Raw genomic sequence first — 19,962 nt, 5'->3', positions numbered from 1 at the left:
TTGTTGAACGCAGAGCAAGGAAGGAGAAAGGGAAAAGCCATCCCAGTAGGAGTATCACAACCAACCACCATGTTTTAAATTAACAAATTTTGTTTGATTTGAAGCAGGTAAAGGAAATGGCATTGATGCCAGAAATGCATGCCACAAGGGATATTATCAAACTGGGGCAGAAAATTTTCCTTCCATTTATTTTCTGGAAGTCAGGTACCCATTCGGGGAAGAATAAAGATAACGCCAGTCTCAAGGGAAGTGGTCTTAGAACCATTGTTTCCCCCAACATAATAAGTTTCAATAGAGGAAGTTGTTCCCCATCGGACAGAACAAAGGGATGAAACTTGAGCTCAGAAAAAGCAAGAGGCCAGCATCATTCCCAACAGCCTTCCGAAGAGTGAAGCGCTAGTTCTAAAGGAATCAGAATCCCCCAGCAGTGTTATCCTCGGCAGCGTTATCCCCAGCTGATAACATTTTACCCCCAACAGGTAAGTAAATAACTCCCCAATAGTGTTATCCCCAGCAGTTTCGAGGAGTCCAACACAAGTTTGGTGAAAATCGGTATCCTCAGCGGTTCCTTTCGGGGAAAGGCAAAACGAGTCTTAAGGGAGGTAGTCTTCGAAGGAAGAAGCTATGCAAAAAAAAAAAGAATAAAAGAATTAAAAAAAAAGAGAAAAAAGGGAAGCAGTTTGCGGAGGAATGAAACATCCTACTTAAAAGGAAGTAATTTTGGAAGGAGTAAGATAACATATTTACTCAGCAGAGTTATCTTCAGCAGTGTTATCCCCAGCGGATCATCGAGATGTAGAAAAATCCTCAATAGAGTTTCGGGCAACCCAGAGTGGGTAAGGAAAAAAGGGGGAAAAGTCATCCCCATCAAAATAATCCCCAGCAGTTTTAAGGGAAGACAACACAGGTAAGTAAATAATTCAGGAAGAAGGAAATGGTTCACGCATAGGAGACGCACTTCCTAAGCGAAGATTTCATTAATAGGAGGCGCACTTCCTAGTTTGAAATCATTAGAGTTTTACCCATTGGAGATGCATTTCCTCCTAAATTTAGAGTTTTACCCATAGGAGATGCATTTCCTCCTAAGTTTAGTTTTTACCCATAGGAGATGTATTTCCTCCTAAGTTTTGTTTTACCAATAGGAGAGGCATTTCCTCCTAAGTTTGTTTTTCCTATAGGAGAGGCATTTCCTCCTAAGTTGTTATAAAAATCTTAGTCTGAGGAATTTTTCTCCTACGATAGAGACCTAGTCTGATGAACCTTCTCCTAGGATCAAAATCTTAGTCTGATGAATCTTTCTCCTAAGATACCAAAAAAGAGACCTAGTCTGATGAACCTTCTCCTAGGATCAAAATCTTAGTCTGATGAATCTTTCTCCTAAGATACCAAAAATAAAAGAGACCTAGTCTGATTAACCTTCTCCTAGGATCAAAATCTTAGTCTGATGAATCTTTCTCCTAAGATAACAAAAAGACCTAGTCTGATGAACCTTCTCCTAGGATCAAAATCTTAGTCTGATGAATCTTTCTCCTAAGATAACAAAAAGACCTAGTCTGATGAACCTTCTCCAAGGATCAAAATCTTAGTCTGATGAATCTTTCTCCTAAGATAACAAAAAGACCTAGTCTGATGAACCTTCTCCTAGGATCAAAATCTTAGTCTGATGAATCTTTCTCCTAAGATACCTAAAAAAAAGACCTAGTCTGATGAACCTTCTCCTAGGATCAAAAATCTTAGTCTGATGGATTTTTCTCCTAAGATAGAGACCTAGTTTGATGAACCTCCTCCTAGGATCAAAATCTTAGTCTGATGAATCTTTCTCCTAAGATACCAAAAAAAAGAGACCTAGTCTGATGAACCTTCTCCTAGGATCAAAAATCTTAGTCTGATGATTTTTTCTCCTAAGATAGAGACCTAGTTTGATGAACCTTCTCCTAGGATCAAAATCTTAGTCTGATGAATCTTTCTCCTAAGATACCAAAAAAAAAAAAAAACCTAGTCTGACGAATTTTCTCCTAGGATAATTTGAAAAAAAAAACAACGTTTGAATTTGAAAAAAAAGAGTCATTTTTAGTTTTCTTAAGATTATCAATGTTTAGTTTTTCCTAAAGCCAGGCGCCCACCTGTATAACGAGAGGCATACATTTCAGTCTTTTCATTACAAGTGTTGGAGTTGGGAGCCTGCCCATAGAACAGAGGCATACATTTCAGTCTTTTCATTACCAGAGTTTGAAGTTGGGAGCCCGCCCATAGAACAGAGGCATACATTTCAGTCTTTTCATTTCAAGTGTTGAAGTTGGGAGCCCGTAACAGAGGCATACATTTCAGTCTTTTCATTTCAAGTGTTGAAGTTGGGAGCCCGCCCATAGAACATAGGCATACATTTCAATCTTTTCATTACAAGTGTTGAAGCCAGGCGCCCACCTGTATAACGAGAGGAATACTTTTCAGTCTTTAAATTTCTTGCCAGGCGCCCACCTGTATAACGAGAGGAATACTTTTCAGTCTTTACATTTCATGTCAGGCGCCCACCTACATAACGAGAGGAATACATTTCAGTCTTTACATTTCATGTTTCAGGCGCCCACCTGTATAACAAAAGGAATACTTTTTAGTCTTATACTGCATATTTTGGAAATCAGTAACCCCACCGGAAGGTAGAAGGTTACAACAGGAATCCCCAGCAGCAAACAATAAAAATCCCCAGCACCAGGAAGCAGAAGGCTACAACAAAAATCCCCAGCATTCAACCAAGTTATAAATAGCAGAAGCTCGCCTCAAGAATGCGAGTCAACAGTCTGAGATGGTCAACAAAAGCTGGTCACAAAAAAACAAATAAAAAAAAAACAAGAAAAGAAAAAAAAATGAATCCAAAGTACGGAAGTGGAGAACATATGTGGTCTGCTCAAGAACTAGCACCTACAACTAGCAAGTATCAAGGTTCAAATCCAAAGTCTGTATGAAGCACCATTCAAGACTCAAGACCAAGTTTCAGAAGACTTAAAGATAGGAATCCTTGTAACTAGTAGCTGATAGGCTTAGTTAGTCTTTTTCAGTTTTCATTTTTGATGTAATGACAGGACCGCGGACCGGAACCTCAACGGAACGGCACCTCGATCGGCTCTTCACCTCGGTACAATCTACCATCTCTCATTTCCGAACTACACATGGCCTGATTCCTGTATAACCAAGGATATGTAGGCAGCTCAGATACCAGGGCTCGGTCACATTCCCTTCCTTTCCTTAGTGTAGTCCCTCCAAATAATGATCGGGTCAAAAACATGTCTAGTCGTTCTTTGTCGGAAAACTCTTCGTGTTTCCAGTCAAAGAGGGGCAGTTGTAGACGCGTTATTTTTGACCCTCCCCGAGAATTTTCACATTTTTAGCGTGAATATTTGAAATTGGGTCTAATATAGCTATTTTAACTATTTTACTTTATTTCGTCGCAAAAGAAAAATTACAAAAAATATATATATGAATTTTAGTTTATGTATTTCTCATAAACTTGAAAAAATACAAAAAAACTGTACTTTAATTTTGTACTTTATATAATTTCGAAAATTACCAAAAAATATAGTTCTATTAATGTTTTGTAGTCATTTTAATTTTGGAAAAATACAAAAAAAGATTACTTCATATTTTATCTTTATATAAAAAACGAAAATTACAAAAATAGTTTTAAAAAAATATTAAAAAAGATATAGTTTTATTTTAAATATTAGTCCTTTGATAGTTATTTTGCTTACATAGGATTAGTTGAGCAACGTCGTGTTCTTAATCTCGGGTCCGGACAAAAGAATAATATTCGGGTTCAAACTACCCGTTTTTTAGGCCTAATTTTCGGGCCTAGCCCATAATAATCCGAGTCCACCACACATGGGGGACACGCGTGGGGAACACGGACGCATGGGGGACACGCGTGGGGAACACGGACGGAACACGACACACGGGAAACCCCACCACGCATGGGGAACACGGACGGAACACGACACATGGGGAACCCCACCACGCATGAGGAACACATTTTAGACCCCTACACGCGTGGGGTCCATTTTCTTGGCGAAGGTTACAAAATGCACGGGGAAAACAGAAGTGAAGGGGACAGGGGGACAGATATTTTTGAAAAAATAGGAGCACTATTCATCTTCTTCCTCCTTTTGAAAAACAAAGGGAAAAGCCTAGCAAAACCCTCACCCAAACCAGTCGTCCCCCCCCCCCGACGCCGGAACCACCACCAAACGACCCTTCCACCTCCGTCAACCACCCGCAACCCTACTGTCAAAACCCTCCATAGCTGCTCCTTCCTCACCAGCTGAACCAGCGAGACTCCCACTCCCTCACGTCGAAAACACCACCACCGAACAGGCTCGCTACCAGTTCCCTCCATCGATCACTGCCCTCGACTCTACTGTCCCTTACCAGCGAGCAGCGCTACTGCTGCTGCTGCATTGCGTCGTCCAGCCTCAATCCAAACAGCTGCTCCTTCCTGCATTGCGCTACTGCTGCTGCTGCGAGCATCCTCAATCGACCACTGCCCAAACGACCCTCCATAGCTGCTCCTTCCTCAATCCAAACAGTCCCTGCGACCACCATCATTTCCGTCCGGTTCGTCGTCAAAACCAACAGTTGATTAGTCATGAAAGCCATCCAAAATCAGTTGCGTTCCACCATTAACACCAAGAAGCAAACTCATTTTTTACTACCCTTATAGGTTAAGAATTCAGAGAGCTCAAAGTTCCAGCTCTTCAAAACAGTTTTCGAATTCAATTTCTGGCCAGGGAGAGGTCCGTTTGAGATCGTCGCTGTTTGTTTTCGATTTGAGATCTGTCCGGCATCTTTGGTTCAAGCGTCAGTTGTTTTGAGTCTTGGGTTGTAGTGTTTGCTCGATTTCTGTCCATGTACTATTGCTTTAACACATTAACAGGTACCGTTCTTTCCTTCTTCTTTTTTCATGCTGTTAATTTTGAAGCTCCATTTCGTCATGAATCGGGTATCTATTGTTCTCTTTTGGCAGAGTAATGCATGTGCTTAAAATTGTGTAATAGTAGATGTTCTTGAAGTTTTGCAGTAATGTTAGTGCATGAAATTTGTGTTAATTCTCAGCTTTGGTTGTTTCATTTAATTGGATTGATGAGGGCGTCATTTATCTTTTGAATAGGAGTTAATTGAAATCGTGGTTTGGGTCAAGTTTTTGTATTGAATAAAGAATTTATTAAGCTTACTCATGTTTAATTTTCGGATATTGTAAAATTTATTGTCTTTATCAATGTAATTTAATCAAGTCGGTTAGTTCACATCGCTGGCATGCTCTTAGGTGCATTTTCAATCTATTATTGTAATTGTGTACACGATCGCATGATACGAGTACGGTTTAAAATGAATATCCGTAATTCACTTAGTTGAATGCCTTTCCTTTAATAAAATTGAGGTGTGTCGTGCCAAATAAAATCTCAAAATGCATGGCCCTCACTTAATTAGTATTTTAATCCTTAGAATTCGAGGCGTGTCATTTAGCAAATTCTATGGCCCTCACAAAGTTGTAAACGCGCAATTGCTCTAGGCGCGTTAGTTGAATAATTTACTTTCCTTAATTCGGGTGCACATTTATGTGACTTAAATCCAAATCTCAACGGAATCGAGATGCGTTTCTAATCACGGGTACATTGATTGTGACGTGGTTCGAGATGCGTGTCCATGACGTTGCAAATTCCTTTTAAAAAATAAGAATGAGATGAGCCTCGCCAAATAAAAATTCAAATTTGCGGGGCCCTCAGTAAATATTTACTTTAAAATTTCTTAGACTTCGGGATAGACCGTTTAGCAAAATTCCACGGTCCTACCCAAAGTAGATGATACGCTAGTTGCTTTAGGCGCGTATTTAATAATGTTATCTTCCTAAACTCGGGTGCACATTTATGTGACCCAAATCCCAATCTTAACAGAGTTGAAACGTAGCTCTAACCACGGGTACATTGATTGTAACATGGTTCGAGGTGTATTTTTCACGATGTTGCAATTCTTGATAAAAATAACAGTAAATGATAAAAGCGGTCAAAAGATAAAATTGGCACATAAATTCATATTTGTATAAAATCAGATAATCAAGCCGAATATAACAGTTGAGCAACCGTGCTAGAACCACGGAACTCGGGAATGCCTAATACCTTCTTCCGGGTTAACAGAATTCCTTATCCGGATTTCTGGTACGCAAACTTTAATATGGAGTCATTCTTTTCCTCGATTCGGGATTAAAATTGGTGACTTGGGACACCCTAAAACCTCACAAGTGGCGACTCTGAAACAAACAAATAAATCCCGTTTCGATTGTCCTTTAATTGGAAAAACTCCTTGTACCCTCGCGGGTACGGAAAAAGGAGGTGTGACAGTAGTCATGTGGGATTCCTAATGTGTAGTATTATGTCCTAAAACTAATAGGATTATAAGGCTAATATCTAGAATTTCGATTATGTCCTTTTTATTATAAGTTATTATGCTTAATATTATAAGGTTATTTTGTAAACCGACATTGTATTCATGTTCTTAGTCCTAAAACTAATAGGATTATAAGGTTAATATCTAGAATTCCGATTATGTCCTTTTTATAATAAGTTATTATGCTTAATGTTATAAGGTTCATTTTGTAAATCGACGTTATATTCATGCTTTTATAATAATATAAATAGATATAGATAGATATAGATATAGATATAGATATAAATAGATAGATTGGTATTAGTTTAGGATTTGGGCAATATAATTAGGGGTTGTCACATATAAAAAGTTTTAAGTTTAACGTGTTCCTAGTATTAGAGGCATTGGTATTATTTTGGGATTTGGACAATATAATTAGGGGTTATCAAATATAGGAATATTTTAGTTTAACGTGTTCTTGGTATTAGGTTTGGGGACATGTGGATTGTATGTGTCCTACGGCTAATAGGATTAGAGGGCCGACGTTGGAATTCCGGTTATGGCCTTTCCTAGGGAGTTATTATAATTAATATTATAAGGCTATTTTAGTAAACCGATATTGTATTCATGCTTATTAGTTTCGGATTTGGACAATATAATTAGGGGTTGTCACATATAGAAAGTTTTAAGTTTAACGTGTTCCTGGTATTAGAGGTATTGGTATTAGTTTGGGATTTGGACAATATAACTAGGGGTATCAAATATAGGAATATTTTAGTTTAACGTGTTCCTGGTATTAGGTTTAGGGACATGTGGATTGTATGTGTCCTACGGCTAATAGGATTAGAGGGCCGACATTGGAATTTCGGTTATGGCCTTTCCTTGGGAGTTATTATAATTAATATTATAAGGCTATTTTAGTAAACCGACATTGTATTCATGCTTTTATAATAATATAAATTATTTTGGAGTAAGATAACTAAATTTGCATAATTAATCTCTGCATTATTTATTCTTGCATAAATAGCCTTTGTATAATTAATCTTTGCATAAATTGATCCCTACATTATTAGTATTTGCATAACTTTAACCATCAATCAAACTATGAAATCAATCTTGTCTCTTGTGCTATGTAATTACATGTTTCCAACTTCCAAGTCATCCGATTCAGAGAATGGTCTTGTCATGTCTTACATTAGGCTTTAGTTGGGTAACAAAAACATTAGTAGCTTAGGTCCTTTTGTCTACTTTCCAAGCCCTCCTGTGGAGTCCGGAACCAAAATATTATTTTTTTGACTCAAATTATCTTAACAGGTGTTTAAAAAAAAATACATTTCTATACATAGCGTGTAAATACAAGACGCTATATATTAACGGTAACGTATGTCATTAAGGTATAGCATCTTGTATTCATACGCGATACATATAACGCCCAAAAAAAATGTTATACCTTGAATATGGACCCACCAATAAGTGAACTGACAAACACAATAATTTAAATGTGTATAGCATATATTTAGCTATACGGCAAAAAAATTTCATATCCCAGGCTAGCCATTTCCTATATAAAGTGGTTAGGATTTTAAGAAAATTCGTTCACATAAAATTCTAACTCACGTTCAATTTTTTCTTGTTGTTAAATTCTTAAGCATTTTTTTCGTAATGTCTGAAGAGCGCAGAATAAGAGTTTTATTATATTGGGGGGGAGGGGGTTGAGGTTCTGATGGAGAATAACTCTGTGAGGTATAATTTATCTCCACAGGGTCATGTTAAATTACCACTTATAATAGAATATGATAAATTGATATCGTTGTTATGCAAAAAAAATGGGTGTGAGGAAACGTTCTGTGATACTTAAAGTAATCGAAAGATATCCGTATTCCGTCACTCTGCAAGGGGCTGATTTTTTCGGAGTTAAACATCTACAATGATGAAACTTTGAGGGATTTTCTGAGGACTCCCGATGAATACCGGGAATATCTTGTAATAAATATGTTGGATATATACGTCAAGGTCGAAGACGTTCCAAACAATGAGGTTGCCAGACAGGTTCCGGATAACTCCCAGTCATCGGATGGCTATTCTGGAGGAGTTTTTGCCGGATAGGTTCCGGATGAAAGAGTTTTCCTTGATTTAAACTTATCCCCGCCTGCTTTACATAATTCACAAGACGAGCGGTAAGCTTCAACTTTCCTTTGTGTTATGATGTACATTTTTGTTGTATTGAATTTGTATTAACGCTCATATATTTAACAAGGGTACAGGCCGGATATGAATTTTACAAATTTTGAACCCAAGCATAGTTTTGGTGTGTTGGATCATGGTGATCCATACGGGAGCCATCACCTAAATGAAAATGTCCATCATGGAATTTCATCACATTACGACTTGTAAGTGAAGTGATACGGCTATATGGAAAGTATTTATTAAATTCAACATCTTATTATTTTGTTGATTGTGCAGTGAAAACGAGCAAGTTGAACCAAATGTACTCACTTAATTGCCCGAAGATGACGTATTAAATCGGGATCTGGCAGATGCACAGAGTGAGGAAGAGAACAGTGATTGCGACAACAATGCTGATGAATCTGGAGACGAGACACTCTTTCTTCGTGAGGATGGTGATGAGGAGGATGAGAAGGAAGGACCTGATTTGATGAGAGAGTATGCTCTACCCCCTAGACGAAGAGTGTACGAGTCCCAAGTGTCGTTTCATTCAAGGGAAATTCCTTACCTTGATAACATACAAAGTTGACGTAATGTTTAAGATAAAGTCTAACTAGGTAGAGTTGGAACTGATGAACACTTTATTTGAATATGTTGTCACCTGTAGAAGCGGCATAAAACCACAAACATCTCTCTGAGTGCCCATGCTCTCCCGGCACATCTGCCTATACATGTAGCTGAGAACAGCTGCACCCCAGCTGTAATAGGGTAACTCATCTAGCAACTGAAGATGATGCAAAAATCTCAGGCTGACTAGGTTCCCCGAAGTGTTCGGAAACAAGACCCCTACAAATAGAAGAAGCAACAACAACCTTGTATACTAGGTGATATATATGTACCTCCTCTGTATCGTCGGTGATATCGGGGTGGAGTAGCTCCAGGTGTTGTCTAATAGGGTTCAAAATCAACCGACTAGCACCCGACGATGCAGTCTCGTCCTGTGGCCTGAAACTCGTGAGCTGCTGCAGCATGTCCAAATAAGCATCACACGACATAAATCTCATAGCAATAGGCAGTGAAACGGGCATGACATCAACGGTCAGGCCATATAAAATCTCTACATCCTGCAGCATGATGGTAACCTCGCCAATGGGCAGGTGAAAAGTGTGCGTCTCCGGTCGCCACCGCTCAATCAACGTCGTGATCAAAGCCCAGTCAACCTGTATCCGCCTGATCTCAATAATCCTATAGAATCCCGTGGCCTGGAGGCGATGAACTACACGCTCGTGGAGAACTCTATGTCTTAGAAAATCCCACAGGTCGTCCACTCTCCTAGCGCGGAGAGTCTGGGACAGTAACTCTCCCTCCCATATATGGGCAGACCTATGATCGCCCTGAAGTACTAATAGCTCACGAGAGTAAGGGCCGGGATGTATAGGCGCGTCCATGTCGTCAACTGTAAATTAAACAACATTAATTGTATGTTTATTATTTAATTGTACAAAGTATATATAACAATTGGGTTCCAGGCTCGATATTTGAGGCCCAGTAGCACCAAACAATCATGAATATTTATACTAGGTGATATATATGTACCTCCTCTGTATCGTCGGTGATATTGGGGTGGAGTAGCTCCAGGTGCTGTCTAATAGGGTTCAAAATCAACCGACTAGCACCCGACGATGCAGTCTCGTCCTGTGGCCTGAAACCCGTGAGCTGCTGTAGCATGTCCAAATAAGCATCACACGACATAAATCTCATAGCAATAGGCAGTGAAACGGGCATGCCATCAACGGGCAGGCCATATAAAACCTCTACTTCCTGCAGCGTGATGGTAACCTCGCCAATGGGAAGGTGAAAAGTGTGCGTCTCCGGTCGCCACCGCTCAATCTACACCGTGATCAAAGCCTAGTCAACCTGTATCCGACTTATCTCAATAATCCTATAGAATCTCGTGGCCTGAAGGCGATGGACTACACGCTCGTGGAAAACTCTATGTCTTAGAAAATCCCATAGGTCGTCCACTCTCCTAGCGCGGAGAGTTTGGGACAGTAACTCTCCCTCCCATATATGGGCGGACCTATGATCGCCCTGAAGCACTAATACCTCACGAGAGTAAGGGCCGGGATGTATAGGTGCGTCCATGTCGTCAACTGTAAATTAAACAACATTAATTGTATGTTTATTATTTAATTGTACAAAGTATATATAACAATTGGGTTCCAGGCTCGATATTTGAGGCCCAGTAGCACCAAACAATCATGAATATTTATGTGTATCAAATTCAATTTTTTGATAATTTTGTGTGTGTTTGTTTTATAATTTTGAGTATTTAATTGTGCAAAGTATATATAACAATTGGGTTCCAGACTCGATATTTGAGGCCCAGTAGCACCAAACTATCATGAATATTTATGTGTGTCAAATTCAATTTTTTGATAATTTTGTGTGTGTTTGTTTTATAATTTTGAATATTTAATTGTGCAAAGTATATATAACAATTGGATTCTAGGCTCGATATTTGAGGCCCAGTAGCACCAACTTATCATGAATATTTATGTGTGTCAAATTCAATTTCTTAATAATTTTGTGTGTGTTTGTTTTATAATTTTGAGTATTTAATTGTGCAAAGTATATATAATAATTGGGTTCCATGCTCGATATTTGAGGTCCAGTAGCACCAAACTATCATAAATATTTATGTGTGTCAAATTCAATTTTTTGATAATTTTGTGTGTTTTTTTTATAATTTTGAGTATTTAATTGTGCCAAGTATATATAACAATTGGGTTTCAGGCTCGATATTTGAGGCCTAGTAGCACCAACTTATCATGAATATTTATATGTGTCAAATTCAAATTTTTGATAATTTTGTGTGTGTTTGTTTTATAATTTTGAGTATTTAATTGTGCAAAGTATATATAACAATTGGGTTCCAAGCTCGATATTTGAGGCCCAGTAGCACCAACTTATCATGAATATTTATGTGTGTCAAATTTAATTTTTTGATAATTTTGTGTGTGTTTGTTTTATAATTTTGAGTATTTAATTGTGCAAAGTATATATAACAATTGGGTTCCAGACTCGATATTTGAGGCCCAGTAGCACCAACTTATCATGAATATTTATGTGTGTCAAATTCAATTTTTTGATAATTTTGTGTGTGTTTGTTTTATAATTTTGATTATTTAATTGTACAAAGTGTATATAACAATCTACCATTATAAGAAATACTTAAACTATAAGGATTCTACGCTAAAATACTATACAGTTTACTACGCTAAAAGTTTCTACATTTTACTACGCTAATAAATAAACTAAATATAAACAACAAATACATTTTAATCACATAACATTAACAAAAATACATATAACATACTAGTTTCGTAAATAAAACACAAAACGACATGGAAACACTAATATCTAAATTCGGATATTAACATAAAAATTAAATCTCAATTTTATATTTTTTTAGAACACTAATATCTAAGTCCGGATAAATATAACATACTAGTTTCGCAAATAAAATACAAAACGACATGGAAACACATTCAATAGGCAGTGATATACATTATTATACAAGTTTGGACATAAAATAAATCGAAATACCTCGATGTAGTGAGTGTTTTGTGTGAAAATTTGAAGACGATGGAGTTAAACCACAACAATACAATGCTCTACTACGATGTGGGACCTACGTTCTTAACCTTTTGTGTGACGGGAGGGGCCCACAATTTTTTTTAATAACGGGCAGTGGGGGGGGGGGACCAAAATGGGGTTTTAAAAGAAATGGGGGAAAGGATGGTCGGTGAAGAAGACGAAAGGCAGTATTTAAATGGGGCTATTGCGTATGAAAAGAAAACGCTATATATAGCGTACAATAACAAGATGCTATATATGGCACTCAAATCGTCAGACCATATAGCGTATGAATACAAGACGCTATACCTTAACGGCAGACGTTACCGTTAATGTATAGCGTCTTGTATTTGCACGCTATATATAAAAATGTATTTTTTTAAACACCTATTAAGGTAATTTGAGTAGAAAAAAAAATAATATTTAGGTTCCGGACTCCCCTTCCGTGGGGGTAACAATTTTTTGATGAGAAACCAACAAGTAGTTTGGGAATAGTAAACACAGTTGAATGCTGTCTCAAGTTCATGTCCAAATCTTTATTTCAATGAATCCAGGGTCGTGAACGTGATGGACTAGTGATGGAAAGAGGGAGGAAGACACGGGTGACTTAGACCTCATTTGTTTTCACTGCAATTATTTTGAATATTTATAAGTAATAAAAGAAAATTTCATCTGTCTCAATTTATTTGGTTGTGTTTGATGTGGTACAAAATTTAAGAAAGAAAGAAAAATTTTGAAACTTGTAATATACACAAATCATAAATATTTGCGTGATTGTAAGTCAATGCAGTAAGGATAACATAGAAATTCAAAAAGTAATTTATTTTTAAAGACGATAAAGTGATGTTCTTTTTGAGACCGACTGAAAAGAAAGGAGTTCCCCCTAAATTGGGAAGGAAGAGTTATTTTTTATCGTCCAAATTGATGTCGAAATTCACAATAATAAGCTAGTTTACTGAAATTTGTACTTCAAATCCTACACTTATTTTTCAAGCGAAAGAAGAAAATACTTCATCTGAAAACATGTTATATTGAGATTTTGATTGGGTATAAAGTTTAAGAAAAAGAATCACTTTTGAAACATAAGATGAATATTATATATATATATATATATATATATATATATATATATATATATACTACTATACTACTATACCATCTAAGAAGACGATTTTAACTACCTCTCTTATATTGTATTAACTTCTATTGTTAATATTATCATATCATCAGGCATATCATCTATACCATCTAAGAAGACGATTTTAACTGCGTCTTTAACTACTATACTACTATACCATCTAAGAAGACGAGATGCTCAAGATCCATATGAAGATGAGTCAGAAATGAGCTTTGATTCAATAGCTTATACATAATTTAGACACCTAAAAAGAAGTCCTAGTTAAGAGCACCAAAGACAAAAGAAACAAGGCTGGTATACAGAGCAATAATGATAGCATACCAACGAGAAAAACAAGAAAAGAAGAGGTGACAGGAAGAAATGCTAGCTGTGCTAAAAGACAAAAGTGACAAGTGACATAAAGTAAAGAAGATGTGACAAAAGGTAATGTTAGTTGTGCTAAAAGACAAGTTAAAATTTTGAGTGGAAGAAAAAGTTACAAACACGGAAGGAATCTCCGACCAAGCCATGTGAAGATGTGGCCCAATGAAGTACCCTGCAAGGCTGGACAAGATATATTTCAGAAGAGTTCGAAATCCGTTTTTCAAATCCGTTCCAAAATTTAGCTATAAAAAGGAGAAGAAAGCAGAAGAAAAACAAGATCGAAGAGAAGAAAAACACTCTGAAGAAAACTCATCCAACCAACCTTTTCATCATCAACCCCCTTTCCAAAATACTTTGTAAAATATTTCCTTATGAATACTTTAGTAGTTCCTCCTCTAATCTTGTAAAATAAATAAGGTCTTATGCTTATGTGTGATCGTTTTTAATTCCCAAAGCTCAGTAGACTTTTTCGGGTTTCCCGAAAGGGAAATCTCTCTCCTATAAGCATGTAAGTTACTCATCTTTTATCTAAATTATGTTCCTGCTAGATATTACCCCTGTTTATTTTTTTAAAAAAAATTGTTATTCTATATAGTTTTATGTTTCATGTTCATATGATCGATTATTAGATATCACTCTTAGTATATGGTTAGTTTCTCAATTTCTTAACAATTATGATGGATTAACCTGTAAATTCCTAGGAGAAATTGGTTAAGTAAAACCCGAAAATAATTAAAAAGGGTATAAGTGTTTAGCCATGGCCGGGGTGAGGTTAAAGAAATAAGAGTTAAGAAAAGTGTTAAAACCTTTAAAAGATTGGGAAGAAGAGATGAACAGAGTGGATTTAAAAAAATATAAAAAAAACATGGCCAGGGTGAGGTTAAAGAAATAAGAGTTAAGAAAAGTGTTAAAACCTTTAAAAGATTGGGAAGAAGAGATGAACAGAGTGGATTAAAAAAAAGAGTAGTAAAGGGGTAATCTCAGTTCATAATTTAGATAATATGGTAACTATAGAATAAAAGAGAGAGAGTACCGAGTAGGGTTTTTTTCAACATAAGAGTTTAATCGCAAAAAATAATTTTATTGTTAATGTCCAACAATCGTAATAACTATACAAATCCAGAAAGTTTTGCTAGGAGCCTTACTCAAAGTTTTGAAGAATTTATAATAGACATAGAAACCGGATTTTATTCGATAGTAGATTTGGCAGTACATTTTATATATCTAGAATACAATAGTATTATATGTTCAGATATATATAGAAAACAACTACATCTGATATTGTTAACATTATCATACCATCAGTCATATCATCTATACCATCTAAGAAGACGATTTTAACTACGACTTTAACTACTATACTACTATACTATCTAAGAAGACGAAGAAGACGATTTTAACTACCTCTCTTATATTGTATTAACTACTATTGTTAATATCATCATACCATCGATTTTAACTACCTCTCTTATATTGTATTAACTACTATTGTTAATATATCATACCATCAGTCATATCATCTATACCATCTAATGAGAGCTAGGCAAGATAACTCTTAACTACTTTTATCTTTTATAAATTATTTCTTTTATCAAATATTAGTAATAACATAAAAAATGACTGAATTAAATAAATATGCGGAAGACTTAATTTAAAGTGATTGAATGTAAATGCGGAATCCAACATAAATCTCTACCCAAGAACTGGTGTCACATTACTCACGAACTTCTAAGAATATTGAATACAATCGTCTGAAAGAAAATAATAAACTGTTTGTCTCGAATACAATGAGATAACAGACTAAAATAATAGATAGAGGAGACGTCGGGCCTGCAGACGCCTGCAAGGCTACCTCGGTGTCTCACTAGTCTAACTGCTCACACCCGCACTACTGCTGTTGCTGTCCGAAACCTGTATCTGTGCAAAAGAGCACAGAGTGTAGTATCAGCACAACCGACCCCATGTGTTGTTAAGTGCCTAGCCTAACCCCGGCGAAGTAGTGACGAGGCTAGGACCAGACAATCAAATAAACATGTGCAGTTCAAGTATATATATAGATAACAAAGGAAGTACTGGAAGCAACCAATCAATGTGGGAGGGGAAACATGTTGTGGTGAGGTAACAATTTCAAATAGAAATATTCAATAAAAGAAGGAGACAACAAAGTCATAATATCAACAAGTATCAAAAGAAATCAATAATTTGCATGGCATCACCATTCGTGCTTTTACTCTCTTTCCTCACAATATAATCAATAGATATCAGTACGGAATGGCACATCGTACGGCACGGCATCACCCTTCGTGCTTTACACTATTTCATCACCATATCAAACAATACACGACATCACCCTTTGTGCTTTATTACTCTTCCTCACACAAATAACAATCACAGATAAGGGGCAAGAAAGTAAACTGGATAATAATCGGGATTCCAATAAGGGCACAACAATTAACAATAAAATTCCCGGCAAGGAATATATCAACAATTCCACAATTATCTCGGCAAGGGAATAATTCAATAATTCTTTCTCTTTATTTCATTTCTTACTTAGTAATTCATTTTATAACTTGAGCCAACGCTCCTTAAATATTAAATATCACCATTTCTTTCACATGCACTTCACAACATATAGAAGTCATCATTTAATCATGGAAGATATAACCAAATTCGATCATTCGCGATATAAGGACTTACGGTCATGTTAGACACCAACGTATAAATACTCGTCACCATGCCTATACGTCGTACTCGACAAATAGCAAGTAGCAATTAAGACTCAGCTCTTATTCCCTCAAGCTAAGGTTAGACCAAACACTTACCTCGCTTTGCAATCAATTCAAAATTCCAACAAGCCTTTGCCTCGCGAATTCGTGCCCGAAATTCTCAAATATAGTCATAAACAATTCGATTAAGTTAATAAAAATTATAGGAATTAATTCCATATGAAATTCTACATTTTCCATTTAAAATCCGAAATTACACTAAAAATTCGCCTGTGGGGCCCACGTCTCGGAACCCGATAAAAATTATGGAATATGAAACCTCATCCAACCACGAGTCCAACCATACCAATTTTACCAAAATCCGACATCAACTCGACCCTCAAATCTTCAAATTAAACCAAGAGGGTTTTCAAGATTTTCCCAACTAAAATCACCAATTAAATGCCAAAACTAGTAATAGATTGGGGTAATCTAACCAAAATTAAGTTAAGAACACTTACCCCATTGTTTCCTCTGAAAATATCCCGAAAATCGCCTCTCCCCGAGCACCAATTTGCTAAAAATGGAGAAGTTACATTCTGCCCAGTGCCCAGAATGTTTTCGGGGTAACTGTACACGCGTTTTTACTGTTCACGGGGTACTGTTCATGGCTACTGTTCACGGGGTACTATTTGGGAGTACTGTTCACGGGGTACTATTCATGGGTACTGTTCACGGGTACTATTTCTGCAATTTTCTATAATTTTCTATAATTTTCCTAAGTCCGAAATCACTCCGAGACACCTCTGAAACACTCCCAAGCCCTCGGGGCTCCTAACCAAACACATACACTAACTCAACAACATCCTACGAACTTAACCGTGTGATCAAATCGCCAAAATAACATCATATACCACGAGTTAAGCTTTAAAATCCAAGAATTCTTCCAAATTTCATAAAACATCAAATTTTCCATTTTGAGTCCGAAACACGTCAAACGACGTCTGTTTTCAACCAAACTTTACATAAAGTATTAAACCATGTATAAGACCTGTACCGGGCGCCAGAACCAAAATACGGACTCGATACCATTACTTTCTAATCAAATTTCATTTCCATTTTCCTTAAATATTTTCAGAAAACAATTTTACTCAAAAATTCATTTCTCGGGCCTGGGACCTCGGAATTCGATTCTGGGCATACGCCTAAGTCCCATATTTTCCTACGGACCTCTCGGGACTGTCAAATCACTGGTCCGGGTCCATTTACCCAAAATATTGACCGAAGTCAAATTTATTCATTTTAATATCAAAACATCGAAAATTTTCACAGAATTTCATATTTGAGCTTCCGGCTACGTGCCCAGACTGTGCACGTAAATCGAGGCAACTGTAAATGAGGTTTTCAAGGCCTCGAAAGCTCGGAATGGATAAGAAAACAGGTGATGACCTTTTGGGTCGTCACATTTTAACTATGACTTTAACTACTATACTACTAGTATGTTTCTAGTGGCATATTTCAATCATGAATATTTTTTATTTTTTCTTTAATTTTTTGTACTAATTTAATGTCTTCTGCGTTAAAATATTTTTGTCCTGTAGCTCTTGTTTTAGCATATAATGGTCCTGCTATTTTTCCTAAGTCTTTAATAAAGTTTCTCGCATAATTTACTATTCCCAAAAACTTTTGTAGCTCTTTGGTACTATCTAATTTATCTGGCATTTCTATCTGAACAGATACTACTATTGTATTCTAGATATATAAAATGTACTGCCAAATCTACTATCAAATAAAATTCGATTTCTATGTCTATTATAAATTCTTCAAAACTTTGAGTAAGGCTCCTAGCAAAACTTTCTGGATTTGTATAGCTATTACGATTGTTGGACATTAACAATAAAATTATTTTTTGCGATTAAACTCTTATGTTGTGAAAATCCTACTCGGTACTCTCTCTCTTTTATTCTATAGACTTGTATAGTTACCATATTATCTAAATTATGAACTGAGATTACCCCTTTACTACTCTTTTTTTTAATCCACTATGTTTATCTCTTCTTCCCAATCTTTTAAAGATTTTAACACTTTTCTTAACTCTTATTTTTTTAACCTCACCCCGGCTATGGTTAAACACTTATACCCTTTTTAATTGTTTTCGGGTTTTACTTAACCAGTTTCTCCTAGGAATTTACAGGTTAATCCATCATAATTGTTAAGAAATTGGGAAGCTAACCATATACTAAGAGTGATATCTAATAATCGATCATATAAACATGAAACATAAAACTATACAGAATAACAAAAAAAAACAGGGGTAATATCTAGCAGGAACATAATTTAGATAAAAGATGAGTAACTTACATGCTTATAGGAGAGAGATTTCCCTTTCGGGAAACCCGAAAAAGTCTACTGAACTTTGGGAATTAAAAACGATCACACATAAGCATAAGGCCTTATTTATTTTACAAGCTTAGAGGAGGAACTACAAAAGTTAAGGAAATATTTTACAAAGTATTTTGGAAAGGGGGTTGATGATGAAAAGGTTGGTTGGATGGGTTTTCTTCAGAGTGTTTTTCTTCTCTTCGATCTTGTTTTTATTCTGCTTTCTTCCCCTTTTTATAGCTAAATTTTGGAACGGATTTGAAAAATGGATTCCAAACTCTTCTGAAATCTATCTTGTCCAGCCTTGCAGGGTACTTCATTGGGCCCCATCTTCACATGGCTTGGTCGAAAATTCCTTCCATGTTTATAACTTTTTCTTCCACTCAAAATTTTAACTTGTCTTTTAGCACAACTAACATTATCTATTGTCACATCTCTTTACTTTATGTCATTTGTCACTTTTGTCTTTTAGCACAGCTAGCATTTCTTACTGTCACCTCTTCTTTTCTTGTTTTTCTCGTTGGTATGCTATCATTATTGCTCTGTATACCAGCCTTGTTTCTTTTGTCTTTGGTGCTCTTAACTGGGACTTTGTTTTAGGTGTCTAAATTATGTATAGATATTGAATCAAAGCTCATTTCTGACTCATCTTCATATGGATCTTGAGCATCTTGATAATTTAGGTTGTCTTCATATTTATCATCTTCTCCTGAACTTTGGGTTCTTTCTGGATTTGGACTTGGATTTGGACTTGGACTTGGATTCTTAACCATGTGTTTGTCTTGTTCTTCCTTTTCTTGAAAAAAGTTTTCTAATGTCTGTTTGATTATATTTTCTATTTTTTCATTTTTTTTTTCTTTTTTGAAATTATACTCTTCTTTTTTAACGCTTATCCCTGTGTTAATGTTCTGAGTAGTCTTCTTCTTGATGAACCTTCATCTTCACTTTTTGGCAAAGTGACAGCCATAAACGGATTTGATATGTCTTTACCGGTTATCGTTTGAACCGGACTAGCTGTATCACTATCCGATACAGTGGATCTTGACCCTTCTCATCCATTTTTGTTTGAGATGGAGAACTCTGTTTTGGACTGTTCATCTCTGTATTTTGTTGAGAAATAACTTGAGTCTGGGATAATACAAATCTCAACGCTTGTAC

The 19,962-nt window shown here is 36.2% G+C and overlaps 1 long non-coding RNA gene across 1 annotated transcript; it reads right to left on the bottom strand.

The window, feature by feature from the left end:
- Window positions 1–15,410: 15,410 nt before the first annotated feature.
- LOC138888990 (uncharacterized) lies at window positions 15,411–19,012 on the bottom strand. Its single transcript, XR_011406521.1, has 2 exons — window positions 18,784–19,012; window positions 15,411–15,634 (listed from the first exon to the last, which is right to left on the bottom strand). It is a non-coding gene; the product is annotated as an uncharacterized lncRNA (long non-coding RNA).
- Window positions 19,013–19,962: the final 950 nt, after the last annotated feature.

This window comes from Nicotiana sylvestris, chromosome 4, assembly GCF_000393655.2.
Source record: "Nicotiana sylvestris chromosome 4, ASM39365v2, whole genome shotgun sequence".
Lineage (NCBI taxonomy): Eukaryota > Viridiplantae > Streptophyta > Magnoliopsida > Solanales > Solanaceae > Nicotiana > Nicotiana sylvestris.
This window is presented reverse-complemented; position numbering and strand designations above follow the sequence as displayed.